The sequence below is a fragment of the Amblyraja radiata genome, chromosome 9 (genome assembly GCF_010909765.2).
Source record: "Amblyraja radiata isolate CabotCenter1 chromosome 9, sAmbRad1.1.pri, whole genome shotgun sequence".
Classification (NCBI taxonomy): domain Eukaryota; kingdom Metazoa; phylum Chordata; class Chondrichthyes; order Rajiformes; family Rajidae; genus Amblyraja; species Amblyraja radiata.
This window is the reverse complement of record NC_045964.1, coordinates 34,220,960-34,236,463: the sequence shown is the minus strand read 5'-3', so window position 1 is coordinate 34,236,463 and position 15,504 is coordinate 34,220,960. Positions and strand designations below refer to the sequence as shown.

The window sequence follows — 15,504 nt, the reverse complement described above, 5'->3', positions numbered from 1 at the left end:
TTTGGTATAAACCAGCATCTGCAGTTCCTGTTTAAGAAGGAACTGCAGATGCTGGAAAATCGAAGGTACACAAAAATGCTGGAGAAACTCATCGGGTGCAGCAGCATCTATGGAGCGAAGGAGATAGGCAACGTTTCGGGCCGAAACCCTTCTTCAGTGCAGTTCCTTGCATCTACTACCATCTTGGATTTGGAGCATTTGGACCTTTGTGGTCTGACCAGCTCAGGAAGGCGAGTACAGTGACATGATTACCTATATCCTGTGTGCACATGGCCCATTCCCACCTACACTGCTCGGAACCATCTAAAGATCTAGATCTAAACCAAAAATTATCCAATTGAAGACCCTCAAACTATCTTTAATCGGACTTTATCTTGCACAAAACATAATTCCCTTTACCCTCTATCTGTACGCAGTGGACGGCCCAATTGTAATCACGTATAGTCTTTCTGTTGACTGGTTAGCATGCAACAAAAAGATTTTCACTATACCACGCCATGAACATGACAATAAACTAAACTGTGTTGTCAATTCCATTCCATCATCAAATTCCTTAAACCAGCTTGCCTTGGAAGCACAGCCATAGGTAGACCAGCCTTTTCTGAAATCGCTATCTCAAATTCCTATCCGCGAACCTGCCACCACCATTTGTTCTGACCCTAGTACATTTCGATGCCTCTTGGGTTTGCTGCCTGACCAAATGCACAGTGCCCTTTGGAAGAATGCATTACATTACAGCCTCTTGTAGAAGCTGTTATTTCTGCAGGAGCACCTGGCAAAAAACACAAGGGAGAGGCAGAGAGTCAGAGGAGACTTTCCAGAGATTTTCCAGCTGCGAAAGATAAAGAGATTGGTGGCACATCGTACATATGTCCCTTACACGGAATTATCCATGCTGATGTTGAGATTCAGTAACTCAAATGAACAAGGTACAGTCTCCCCGTTGCTATTTTCAACAAACTTCCATAGTAGCAACTGAGAGAATGGTTGAGTGAATATTTATTACTACTGTAGTTTTGTCTGTTTCTGAACCCCAATCATTAGTTTTCCCCTCCCATCCTTTCTTCAAAGGCATGAATCAGAATGGTTGGGAAACCCAAGCCAATGGCATCCAATTTAAATGCCGGTTGCTTTGAATATTCCAATTGAGTACCCAACTCTCTAAAGGAGGTTGTTTGTACACAGCCAAATGTGTTTACATTATCTTACAAACTAGTGGTATGCAAATTGATTTCTCTAACTTTAAGCAACCCTTGCATCCCCTCTCTCCGTCCCTCCCCCACCCAAGCTGTTCCACTAGTTTCACTGTTACCCTGCTGAGTTTCACTGTCTTACTCGTTAGTTTCCCTCGTTATCACCTCCACATCCAATAATGGACCATTGTGGCTCCACCTTTATTGTTGCTGGCTTTGATTTGTCCTTTTGCATACATTTTATTCACTTGGTTTTTGTACCTCTTCATACCCCTAGTTTCCCTCTATCTTGACTACCAGTCTGAAGAAGGGTCTCGTCCCAAAACGTCACATATTCCTTTTGTCTAGAGATGCTGCCTGACCTGCTGAGTTACTCCAGCATTAGAGTCTATCTTTTGTGTTTTTTTGTTAAGTCAAATCTTTTGCTTATTTGGAGATGGTTTCTAGATGTTCTGACATGTTCAATTCATTTAACATCCAATCCAACCATCTAATTCATATGCTCCTCAATGTTAAAGTTTCTCACACCCCCCAGCATTGCCAGATTTGTAGGGTTCAAAGTGCATAGTGCACACATAGGTATATTGAGATTGAATAATCACAATAAGGAGGTTATATTGTTAGGTTTGACCTGCAAACCTCTGAGAGGTAGATACAATTGTTCCAAACGCCAATAAGAGTCGACTTACGAATTTGTATTGTTCAATCCCTTGATCATCACAGCCGACATAAAATCCACACAAGCAGTTTAATTTTCCAGATGTTTGTTAAAAATAGAATATATTAACGGTAGAATATGAGATCTAATTTCAGAACCATGTTTTGTAAATCTGTAAAATACAAGAACAATATTCATTCCAAGTTTACTCTTGATAGATAGACATTTCATTATTCGGATAGTTTCTGATATTTCTTAATTCAGACCTTCTGAATAGTCAGTTAGCATAATTAAACAAATTGATGTATGAAGATAGGATAAACTCTGGCAGGGGGATACAAATTGTATATAAATTGCTGCAGAATACCCAATCTCAATTAAATTATACTGCAAGAGAACAAAGAATAGGCAAACACTTGGTATAAATGATATTCAGAAAGAGCAAGGATGAAAGGCTAGATGGGTAGCTTCTAGGAAGGCTAAAACTGAAACCATGGGCTTTAATGTGCTCTGTTTGAGCAGTAAAACTTTGAGGGGTTTTATGCAAGCCTAGTAAAGAAGGGCACCCAAGAGGCAGTTCTTACCATGCACATCCTTATTTTCTACTGGATGGCTTTACCACAAGTATGCAGTCTAAATTCTTCTCAGACTGGCTGGTTACCTGGAGTTTGGGGAAGCCATCTTCAGAAAAGAGGTGCATTATTATACGCAAAATGTAATATTTTCACAAATGTATCATTAATTCAATGAAACAAGAGATAGTGGGAAACATTGATAACAACACAATTCACACCAAAAATTTTAATTTAAGCATTCAAGTAAAACTAATCTTTATATTATTTTATTAGATAGAGTGGATGTAGATAGGATGGTTCCAGTAGTGGTAGAGTCTTAGGACCAGAGGGCATAGCCTTAGAATAAAATAATATAACTCTGGAAATGGAGGCGAGGAGGAATTTCTTTAGCCAGAGGTCGGTGCATCTGTGAATGCCAAATCATTGGATATTTTTAAAGCGGAGATTGATAGGTTCTTGATTAGTAATGGCATCAAAGGTTATGGTGAGAAGGCAGGAGAATGGGGTTGAGAGGGAAAGATAGATCAGCCATGATCAATGGCAGAGTGGACATAATGGGCCAAATGGCCTAATTCTGCTGATATGTCTTATTGTCTTATTATGATAATGATCTAACCACCCGCTACATAGCTTGCATCATATCATGATTAATAATACACTGCACCAGGAGACATAAAAGGGCACACAGTGTTAGAGTAACTCAGTGGGTGAGGCAGCATCCCTGATGAACATGGGTTGGTGACGGTCCAGGTTAGGACCCTTCTATGCCCGACCTGAAACGTCACCTATCCAAGTTCTCCAGAGATGCTGCCTGACCCATTTAGTTACTCCAGCACTCTGTGTCCTTTTGTATTAACCAGCATCTCTTTGGTTCCACATCAGGAAATATAGTCTAACTAGACTAAGTGGAACCCGTTGGGTCCCAGCATCACACAGGAGGGCTGGTCACCAACACAATATTCCACCTCTCCACCAATTCCAATATTGCTCGCCAGTGGGGGAGGGGGCTTTCTGTTGCGCTAGTATGGGTTTTTAAAAGGCGAGGCAAACAACTGGGCAGCAGCCATCCGACAACCAAAATTATTTTTGTGAACGCAAACTTTTTTAAAAGGCGAGGCAAACAATTGGGCAGCAGCCACCCGACAACCAAAATTCATTTTGTGAACGCAAACTTTTTTAAAAGGCGAGGCAAACAATTGGGCAGCAGCCACCTTACAGCCGTACCATGGAGTAGACGTGCGTTCAGTGTTTTTCGCAGCTCAGCGAGCCATGACCCTCTCGCTTCCTGGGTCTCGCAGAGACTGAGTGAGGGAATACACTTCCGGGTTTTATATATCTCCAGCAGGGGCAGCAGAGAGAATGATGATTTTTATTTAAACATTAATATATCTCTGATTTTTAATCGATGGGAAAAATCCTCCAGTCACGGAAGGCGGAGGGGGGCTCTGAGCGAGGTGGCCAAAAATGACGGCCGTAGGTGGCGGCGTTCTCTCGGAAATCGCAGCACAGTGGGCCAAAAGCGGTCAAGATCAGACTTTTAGTAATATAGATGACTAATGATTTTAATCTTACACAAGTATGCCAGAAAGTGTGGTAAACTTATAGTACCCAGGACAATACACCTCCTCTCCATTCCTACATCTTAAACAATCACTAACACAGTTTTATCTTAGAGTAGCAAGGGCAACATTAAACCCCATTGCCTAGAAACAAAATCACTCAAAAATAGGAGCACCAAATCTGTGCTGGGAGTTAACCTTATCTCACTCATGTAGGTGTAGATTAGTAGTGTTTCATCTGTCTGACTGAATTAGAATGCTACCTTAAATGGACATCTATGTGGGCTTGAACAATTGGTACTTGAATTCAGTAGAACTGCCAGCTCATTCCAGCTCTAACTGTTATCAAGGCTCCAAACATTAAGCCACAGCACTGGCTGAAAGGCATTTTTCAACAGGGAGGCAGCAGACCTTCCGAGATCATTCAACGTGATCATGGCTGATCATCCCCAATCAGTACCCCATTCCTGCCTTCTCCCTGTATCCCCTGACCGCTATTTATAAGATCCCTATCTAGCTCTCTCTTGAAAGCATCCAGAGAACCTGCCTCCGCCGCCCTCTGAGGCAGAGAATTCCACAGACTCACCACTGTGAGAAAAACTGTTTCCTCGTCTCCGTTCTAAATGGCTTACTCCTTATTCTTAAACTGTGCCCCCTGGTTCTGGACTTCGGGAACATGTTTCCTGCCTCTAGCGTGTCCAAACCCTTAACAATCTTATATGTTTCAATGAGATTCCTTCTCATCCTTCTAAACTCCAGAGTCTACAAGCCCAGCTGCTCCATTCTCTCAGCATATGACAGTCCCGCCATCCGGGAATTAACCTTGTAAACCTACACTGCACTCCCTCAATAGCAAGAATGTCCTTCCTCAAATTAGGGGACCAAAACTGCACACAATACTCCAGGTATGGTCTCACTAGGGCTCTGTACAACTGCAGAAGGACCTATATTCGATTCCTCTTGTTATGAAGGCCAACATGCCATTCGCTTTCTTCACTACCTGCTGTTCCTGCATGCTTACTTTCATAGACTGATGAACAAGGACCCCCAGATCCCGTAGTACTTCCCTTTTTCCCCCAACGTGACGCCATTTAGGTAGTAATATGCCTTCCTGTTCTTGCTACCAAAGTGGATAACCTCACATTTATCCGCATTAAACGTCATCTGCCATGCATCTGCCCACTCCCCCAACCTGTCCAAGTTACCCTGCATTCTCATAGCATCCTCCTCACAGTTCACACTGGCACCCAGCTTTGTGTCATCTGCAAATTTGCTAATGATAATCTCTAAATATGCTAAAGATAATCTCTCATTCTCCTGTGCTCCAAGGAATAGAGTCCTAACATGCTCAACCTCCCCCTATGCTCAGGCCCTCGAGCCCTGGCAACATCCTTGTAAATCTTTGGATGTTGCGGACAAGGTGTATCCTTTTTCATAACTATTTTAAAACTAAAAGCCATTCTTCGAACTGAAATAGATTTTATTTTGTACAGTACGTGCTACACAAAGTAAATAATGCAGTAATACAGCAAATTGGACGAACAGCACCTCATATTTTGCTTGGGTAGTCTGCACCCCAGCAGTATGAACATCGACTTCTCTAATTTTAGATAGCCCTTGTTCTCCCTCCTTCCCCTCCCCATCTCAGTTTCCCCACAGTTCTACTGTCTCCTCCTACTTCCTTTCTACCCCCCCCCCCCCCCCACCGACATCAGTCTGTAGAAGGGTCTCGACCAGAAACATCACCTATTCCTTCTCTCCATAGATGCTGCCTCACCTGCTGAGTTTCTCCAGCATTTTTTGTCTAATACGGTAATATGTTGGGTAAAGTAGCCCAAAAGATTTTAATTCTTGAGACTTCAGATATTTTGCCAAGTGACAAATGTGGAACTCGGATACAAAAGTTCAGTAAGGCTTATAGTGAGTATATTTTCTTGTTGAAGAACTCGCTCAACACTTGTTTAATGTTTAATCAATATTTTGTGATAGTTCAAAGTTCTCTATATACAGAATCTCACTTTTGATCTTGCATACAAAATTGTGACATCTGAGGAAATGTTATCAAGTAACACTGAAGAATTTCATGCAGTGTAAGTTGCAAATGTGATAGATATTTATAGTCATGGAATAATTATGAAGGCTAGAGTTCCAAAGCAGAATCTGAAATAAGTGAGTGGTGTGAACTACTGTTCAAGATGTAATATAATCCATTTAAAACACCTTCAACAACACAATGCTTTAAGTGCCGGAATTAAAAGGATTTAACCTTAGCAGGGAGTAGTTAAGCAAAACAACTCTTGATATGTGAATTTTCACAGCAAGAAGCCATAGAGAGCAAGTCTATGCAGAAATAATAGACACTAAGTGCTAGAGTAACTCAGCGGGTCAGGCAGAATCTTTGGAGAAGAAAAGACAGATAACGTTTCGGGTCGAGACTCTTCCTCAGACTGAAAGTCAGGGTTGGGATGACCTCAGGCCCCTCTGGCTGGGGAAGGTGCGATCTCAAGAGGGAAACAATGTGAAGAACCATGGAACTAGTAAAAAGACTTGGGCGGAGGAAGGTGAGGGGAGGGGAGTGTAAGTAGAAGTTATTTAAAATTAGAGAATTCAATGTTCATACCACTGGGTTCTAAGTTATCCAAGTGATATACGAGGTGCTGTTCCTCCAATTTGCATGTGTCCTCACTCTGGCAATGGAGCAGACCCTCCATTGTGCCTCAGAAAGGTCAGTGTGGAAATGGGAATGGTTGTTGAAGGGGAGGTGGTTTGCATGATGGATAGGACGGCATCGCCAACTCTCTGCAATTCCTTATGGTCTTGGGCTGAGCTCTTGCCCTACCAAACTGTGACACAACCCAAGAGGATGCTTTCTATAATTTCAACCTGCAGAAATTGGTAAGAGTTGTTGGTGACATGCCAAATTCCGTGGCCTTTTGAAGAAGTAAAAGTGCTGGTGCACTTTCTTAGCTGTGGCACCAACGTGGACCAGGACAAATTGTTAGTGATATTTACACTTAAGAACTTGAACTTGAAGTTCTTCAGTGTAAATTGCATTGATACAGTGGGGCATGTACACTATCCTACTTCCTGAAGTCAACTCTCCTTCATTTTCTTGACATTGAGGGAGAGGTTATTTTCCTGACACCACATTATTAAGCTCTCTATCTCAGCTCTTTTGATGGCATGGTGGCACAGCGGTAGAGTTGCTGCCTCACTGTGTCAGGGACCCGGGTTCGATCCTGATTATGGGTGCTGCCTGTATGGAGTTTGTATGGTCTCCCTGTTACTGCGTGGGTTTTCACTGGGTGCTTTTGGTTTCCTCACACATTCCAAAGACGTACAGGTTTGTAGGTAAATTTGCTTCGTAAAAAAAATGCCTACGATGTTCTGTTGTGCTGAAGCAAAGCAAAAATTTCATTGTCCTATCAGGGACACATGACAGTAAAGTCTCTTGAATCTTGAAATTTAAATTGTCCCTAATGTGTCGGATAGTGCTACTGTACCGGTAATCTTGGTGCCGAACCCGGGGCGGACTCAGTGCCCCATTTCCAAGCTGTATCTCCAAATTAAACTGATCTCCTTCCTGTACTTTGTCTCGTCATTGTTCAAGGTCCAGCCCACTGTGGCGGTGTCATCTGCCAACCTGGTGTTAGAGTAGAATCTGGTTACACAGTTGCCAGTGTATAGGGAGGTAAGTGGCTGATGATGCAGCCTTGCAAGGCACTGCCAAGGAGGATGTTTTTGCACCTATCCTTACTAATTGCTGTCTATGGTTTGTGTTTATTAACTTAGCACATTGCAACAAGAATGGTGAAACTCGTTCTGTATTATCAAGAAGCGATAATAAATTATTGACGGTATGCCAAGAAGAAAAATTGATGTTTGCATCAAGCACATTCAAGAATATATAAATTACTAGACTAAGTGGGACCCATTGGGTCCCAGCATCACACGGGAGGGCTGGTCACCAACGCAATATTCCACCTCTCCACCAATTCCAATATTGCTCGCCAGTTGGGGGGGGGGGGGGGGGGGGGGGGGGGGCTTTCTCTTGTGCTAGTATGGGTGTTGCGGGCCGAAGGTACTGGTTTCCAGTGGGCTAGTATAGACATTGTGGGCCAAATGGATTCTTGGTCTGGCAGCCGACTGTTGCAACAATTTTAAAAGCCAAGCCAAGGCAAACAATTTGGCTGCAGCCACCCGACAACCAAAATTCATTTTGTGAATACAAACTTGTTAAAAAGGAGAGGCAAACAATTGGGCAGCAGCCACCCGACAACCAAAATTCATTTTGTGAACACAAACTCGTTAAAAAGGCGAGGCAAACAATTGGGCAGCAGCCACCCGACAACCAAAATTCATTTTGTGAACACAAACTTGTTAAAAAGGAGAGGCAAACAATTGGGCAGCAGTCACCTTACAGCCGCATCGAGGGGACTCACCGTGGAGTAGACGTGCGTTCAGTGTTATTCGCAGTTCAGAGAGCCGTGACCCTCTCGCTTCCTGGGTCTGGCAGAGACTGAGTGAGGGACTACACTTCCGGGTTTTATAGTCCCGCCCCCCTGCCGCCAGCAGAGAGAATGGGGATTTAAAAAAACCATTAATATCTCTCTGATTTTCTATCGATGGGAAAACTCCTCCGGTCCCGGAAGGCGGAGGAGGGCTCTGAGCGAGGTGGACAAAAATGACGGCCGTAGGTGGCGGCATTCTCTCGGAAATCACACCATAGCGAGCCAAAAGCGGTCAAGATCAGACTTTTAGTAATATAGATGCTCAAAATAAGAAAGAGGTGTCAGGAATTTACCGCAAGGTGAAAATTTGTAATTTGTATCTTTTCCACATACCTGTACCTACATTGGTGACAAATCATAATGCTTTCATTAACAATGCTTGGTGCTGTCAGCAGTGCCAGTGGTTTCTTTGAGAGTCTAATCATGGGACAAGGGGATAGGGTGGTCAAACAAGCATTGGGCCTCATCAGTCAAAATATTGAGTATAGAAGTCGGGAGGTCATGCTACAGTTGTACAAGACTTGAGGCCACATTTAGAGTATTGTGTTCAGTTTTGGTCACTCTGTTATAGGAAATATGTTGTTAAGCTAGAAGGGGTACAGAGAAGATTTACGAGGATGTCGCCAGGACCCGTGGGCCTGAGCTATATGGAAAGATTGAGCAGACTGGGACTTTATACCTTGGAGTGCAAGAGGATAATGGTGATCTTATAGAGGGGTACATGATCAGAAGGGGTATAGATAGGGTAAATGCAGTCTTTTGCCCAGAGTAGTGGAATCGAGAACCAGAGGACAGAGGTTTGAGTGGAGGGAGGGAGGGGGGGGGGAGGGTTTAATAGGAACTTGTGGGGCAACTTGGTAGGTTTTGGGACAACTTGAGGGGATGGTAAGTATATGGAACAAGATGCCAGAGGAGGTATCACAATGTTTAAGAAACATTTAGACAGATAGATGGATTGGATGGGTTTAGAGCGATATGGGCCTAATGCAGGCAGTAGGGACTTGTGTAGATGGGGTATGTTGATCAGCATGGACAAGTTGGGCTGAAGGGACTGTATGTCTTTATGACCATTCTCATATCTCAGTATGAATGGTGTACATTGAAATATAGTGGTCTGAAATGAAAAGCCACTGCAGGTGTGTTGCCAAAGTCATTGCTATTACAGTTTTATTGTGGTTGTGTGTTCTTTATTATTGTATCGCTGCAGACAACCCAAATTTCCACCAGCCTGGCTGTGTGGCAATAAATTATATCTAATCTAATCTAATCTACACTGTGAAGATCTTTCAAATTCAGAGGAACATTTTCTGCTTACAACAACTATCGAGAGCTAGGGAGGCACAGAAATATAATTCCCAAAATAGTATGCAAAATGGTTTTATAACCACGGACAAATATCCAGATGAAGTTACAGGAATGTACTATTCACTATGACATGAGGTGTTAAAGAACAAGATTGTGATAAGGGACAAGGTTGTTATAAGTGGAGATACAGATCACATACAAAGTGAGAAGTTAAACTAAGATGATTAATTTTAGAAGTTTTGCACTGAAAATTCAATATTGTAATCACAGTTGCATTAGCCAGAGGTATTATGGACTGGGATTAGATTAAGATCCCACAGCATTGTAAATTAGTGCACAAGTGGCAACGACGCCTCTTGGACTTAGAAATGGCTAATGGGTCTTTTCCAAATTGCACATATTAATTATTGTGGAGGGAAATTGATAATTTCTTGGCACTCATAGTTACTCGAAATGGATGAAAGTGATACTTGTTAGTTCCACAAAAGAGTGTTGTGTCGAACAACTGACCTCCATTTTCTTACGTTACAGCTTTTCAAAATAACTTGTTTTGGATAAAAGTCTCTGGTTTTCTTTATTTTAGTTGAGTGCTTTAGGAAACAATGATACTAGGCAGACATGTATTTCACAATATTATCCAGCGTCAAATGATGGAACTGAGATGTCAGTGAGAATTTAAAAAAATAAATCAGATGTTACAGGGAAGCGTGTTTAACAATGAGTGTTTGTTTAGGAACACTTTTTACTAAAACCATAGAACAATGCACAGACTATATTCTTGCCGAGTTACTAATGTGTAAAAGAACTCAGAATAGGATTGAGCTTTAATTAAGAAAATCTTGAAGGGAGAATGAATGAGATGCCTTTAGAAAAATAAACTAAAATATGACTCAAGCCAGGGAAAGAGATATTTTTGACATCATTATGTAGTTTGTGGTGTTAATACCGCCTATGAAATCAAACATTCAGAAAATAGATATTTTTGAGATATGAGATAAATTCAAAAGTTCACACGTACATCATTTAATTTCTGCAAGGAAAACATAAAAAAAAAAAAGAAAGACTGCATTCCAGAATTTGATCCATTGGAAACTGGAAAAATGTTACAATGTTCTCCTGACTTGAATTAAGAAGTGACATCTTCCTCAAGCTCAGAGATGGACATGATACACACAATACAAATTCCTTTAAGATCAAAGAGACTCAAAAAACTGTGCATTTATTAAATCTTTAAATAACATGTATGTGAATCACTTGTTCAATTCAAGAAGGGGAGAGCAATGTAGGCTATATGTACACAGTGCAAGTGTTAAGAGTTCAATAAAGCCCTTGGCAAAGTTCTTGCTGCACTGGTGGGTTAGTGTCTATATATTCCACATTGTTTGGTTCAAAATAAGACCAGAATACTCCGCCATTCAATTATGGCTAATCTATTTTCCCTCTCAACATTCTTCTGCCTTTCCCCTGTAACCTTTGATGCTCTTCCTTGACAAGAAGCTATCAATCTTCGCCTTGAAAATACCCATTGTCTTGGCCTCCACAGACATCTGTGGCAATGAATTCCACAGATTCTCCAACCTCCGACTATAGAAATTCTTCCTCATCTCCATTCTGAAGGTACGTCCTTTTATTCTAAAGCTGTGCCCTCTGGTACTAGACTCTCCCACTAATGAAAATATCCTTTCCATGTAAATCCTATCCATGCCTTTCATTATCTGGTAGGTTTCAATAATGTCTCCCCTCATCCTTCTAAACTCCAATGAGTACAAGCCCAGTGCTGTCAAAACAACGAACATGTGCACTCTGATACATCACAAATAGCAAACATTTTACTGTAAGGAAATAAAATATTTTAACTTACTCTTAGACAATATTACATGTCTTTGCCTGATTTCTGGAAGGTTCGCGATCTTCTCTAGGTTCAGGTTCTCTGTGGGAAAAGTGAAAAACTGAAAATACAATCTGTTGCATGTTCATTAGATAGATTTATTGGTCTACAATATAATGAGGGAAGTCAGGTGAGGCAGGCTTGGGATCAACAGATAACTTTGAACGCAAGTTTCCATCGATTTCAACCTCTCACGTTTTCCTAAGTTTTAGAAATACGGTGCGGAAACAGACGCTTCAGCCTACAGAGTCCGCACCGACCAACAATCACCTGTACACTCACTCTATCCACACACTGGGGACAATTTTATAATTTTTACAGAAGCCAATTAATCTACAAACCTGCACGTCTTTGGAGTGTTAGAGGAAAATGGAGCACCTAGAGAAAACACACCTGGTCACAGGGAGAATGTACAAACTCCATACAGACAGCACCTGTCGTCAGGATCAAACCCGGGTCTCTGGCGCTGTAAGGCAGCAACTCTACCGTTACGCCACTCTATCAGTCAAGTGGAGACCCAGTAAAGAGATTGGTTGTCATATAAATTCAAATTGAGTGACTGGTCATTTAATCACTGGGAACCTATAAGCCAAGCCAGATGGACCTTGATATTTTATCTGCCCCTGTAGAATTCGACAGAAATGTTTGTTCTATCTATGTAATTTATAAGCTTTAATGAGCATTCAAAACAAACCTAACTCTACCAGATTAGGAAGTAAATCTAAAGGCCTGTAGTTAGACCAGAGTGGTTTATTATGATCATAATTCGTGCGAGGGATCGCTTGCAGCTCCTTAAAAACTGATTTAATAAAATTCAACTATAAAGATCTACTGTGTCAAATTACTTTTTAATTTATCCATCTCAGTTGTACATGAGAATAATACCTACTTTGGTTATCAGTAGATTCATTGTGTTGCTAGCAAGTTTAGGCAGTACACATGATAGAGAATGTTGATACACAAATACCACTTTGAATCAAGATTACTACTTCAACATAATGACAGCCTAAATAAATCAGTGGACTCTCCCCAAATGGGTTTTATGAAAGTATACACAGACTCCAAACATTCTGAAGACAATCGCACTATGTTACTTCCAGGGGCTTCATAAACCATCTGCAATCCAATCTTGTTAGCACAGCTACATAAAGAGCTGGTTCTCAGAGATCCTTTCATAAATTATAGGAGCAGAATTGGGCCATTCTGCCATTCAGGTCTACTCCACCAATCATGGCTGATCTATCTTTCCCTCTCAACCCCATTCTCCTGCCTTCTCTCCATAACCCCCGACACCCATTCTAATCAAGAATCTGTCAATCTTTGCCTTAAAACTATCCATTAACAAGGCCTCCACGGCTTTCTGTAGCAGTAAATTCCACAGATTCACTACCCTCTGACTAAAGAAATTCCTCCTCGTCTACTTTCTAAAGGTACATCCTTTTATTCAGCGTCTATGGTATTTGGTCCTAAACTAGTGGGATATCAGAGATAAAAATTAAGTAATTTGATTGGAACAGCTGGATGGTACATTTTGGCTCTGCTCAAGGAATGAATGGTTAGGGTTCTGAAACAACACATCATTACTTTAAGATCCTCTGTTCACAGTAACTCGGACAAATAGGAGCAGGGAGTAGATCACCTGACCTGCTGGACATTCTCTGAAAACCAGTAAGCTTACGGTTGGAGCCAACTCTTATTTTCCTTCCCTACTCCTAATGATGCTTCTAAAAATCAGACATTTGCTCACAACACACAGATTCACAATATTATGCAAGTATGCATTTCATATAATAGCAACTTACCAATTAATATTGATGATGCAAGAACTCTTGGTCAATGAATGTGTGCAACAGACAGAAGGGCAATTCCAAAGCTTACAGGACAATAAAACCTCCAATGTGTTGGAATAAACTGTATTGAAAACTGTTTATTCAACTGGTTTATTGCAAAGAGTACATTAGTACACATACATACGCAGAAGTAGTTAGTTGGAATTTCTGTAGTTTTCCAGATTTATTTGCTCATTTTCTGCAAGAGAAACCTGGAAATTTAGGATAGTAGTTGTGTACGTCATCTGAGAGCACTTAGTATGCGAAGGAATACTGTGTGAATTCATGTGAATAGATGTATGCCCATTTGTGAGGCCATGATAAAGTCTACCTTGACATTCACTTTTTTATTTTGCTTATCCCTTTCTAAACTAGTGTTGAAACCAGATAAAACTCTTTTTTTTTTTTTTTTTAAATTGTAGCAGAATATTTTATATTTGTTTTAAATCCACAAATTTATTTGTATGGCCTTGTAATGCCATATCCAACACAGAAGAAAAAAGACAGTGAAAGTTGTTTAATGCCAAATGTAAAGGTATTTTTAAAGACATGGCAAGGTAAAGCCACGTCAATGGCAGCTAATAGTTATACAATATTAATAGTTAAAAGACTATATAGGATTCATTAATTCAGCACAATGCTATTGATTTGAGAAAGTAAAATATGATTTTTTTTTTTTTAACTCAAGGAGGAAGTTCTGTTTCGCTAGTCAGTTAGTGATGGAATGTTACTGGAAAGTTCCCTAGATCAAAGTTTCTTGGAAATTGTTTTCCAGAAGAACTGACTTGCAATTCCATTAAAAAAAAAAAAAACTCATAACAAGAAACATTCTTGCTGCAATTAGGGAGCAAAGTTTATAAAAGTCACTGGACATTTGATCAGAATAATTTTTCAAATGTTTCTAAGGAGGAACATTTTTTCAGGAGAAAATATGAACCTTCATTCTTTTTCTACAAAAGAAGGCTTATCTATTATTGTTTTATTTATATAGGTGAAGCCACAATTTGGTTTTGACCCCAGTTGAACACTACAATAGTGCGTGCTATTCTCCAGAGGCATTTCACAGGTGGAATGGAGAAATTAATTGTTGCCATGGGACCCAATATAAAAATGTCAATCCACAAAGTTTGCGTGGCACTGACTTGGGGCAACTTGTAATTAAGTAATTTAACTTTAAGGTTTGTGAGTAAAACGTTAACCCATCACTAATGTAATATTTTAGTTGTTAACAAAAGTTGACAAATAAAGGATTCAATTCAATTCATATATTTGGCAGGTAATTGACATTTTAGCAATTGTAGCTTTTTCATCTACTCAAGTACTGTAACTTCAGAATTAATAATCTTTTGCAAAATGCATTTGTAGAATCAGAACTGTAGAAACAACCTTTAAAACTCAAAACTAGACAACATGCTGCAGTAACTCAGCAGCTTAAAGCCATGTCGTCTTGAAATTAGCATATTGGATAATTTAATAAGCCATAAAAATCATGTGGCCTATCATATAATAGTGGCCAGCTGGCTGATTAAATTATCAAATGAACTGTATTGGGATGGAGCAGGGGAAAAAGTGTATTTATTTGAAGGGCCACTAGGTGGTTGGTGGAGAAGAATCATAAGTACAGGTGATGGTTAAGTCTAAAGAAAATGTAATCCTTACTGAGAGCAAGATAGGAACTTCCTACCATGAGGATCAGTTAACTTGAATGCCAGAGAAGCTAGTGCAATGCAGGAGGGTCAGGTAGTAGTAGAGAGCAATACAAGTGTATCGTGGCAGCTTTCGCACTCACCACTAAATGGCCTATATGTGATTAATGCTGCCATCATTACAAGCTGCTCCAGTTAAGATAGTTCAGCAAGTTCAAAGATGAATTTTGATTGAATAGATTGACCCATTGTTAGGCAAGAAGCAATTTAGAGATAGATCCCAAGATCACCAAAGCGTTAAGTTGCAAGCACCAGGAGCAGATTAACCACCAGGATAGGT

At 40.6% G+C, this 15,504-nt stretch overlaps 1 long non-coding RNA gene across 2 annotated transcripts; it reads right to left on the bottom strand.

The window, feature by feature from the left end:
- Positions 1 to 1,531: 1,531 nt before the first annotated feature.
- Positions 1,532 to 14,748, bottom strand: LOC116976955. 2 transcript variants are annotated; one of them, XR_004413080.1, is made up of 3 exons: positions 13,492 to 14,748; positions 11,663 to 11,731; positions 1,532 to 2,023 (listed from the first exon to the last, which is right to left on the bottom strand). It is a non-coding gene; the product is annotated as an uncharacterized LOC116976955 (long non-coding RNA). The 2 variants fall into 2 exon arrangements; XR_004413079.1 differs by lacking the exon at positions 13,492 to 14,748 and having other exon boundaries at positions 11,663 to 11,991.
- Between the last annotated feature and the right edge of the window lie 756 nt (positions 14,749 to 15,504).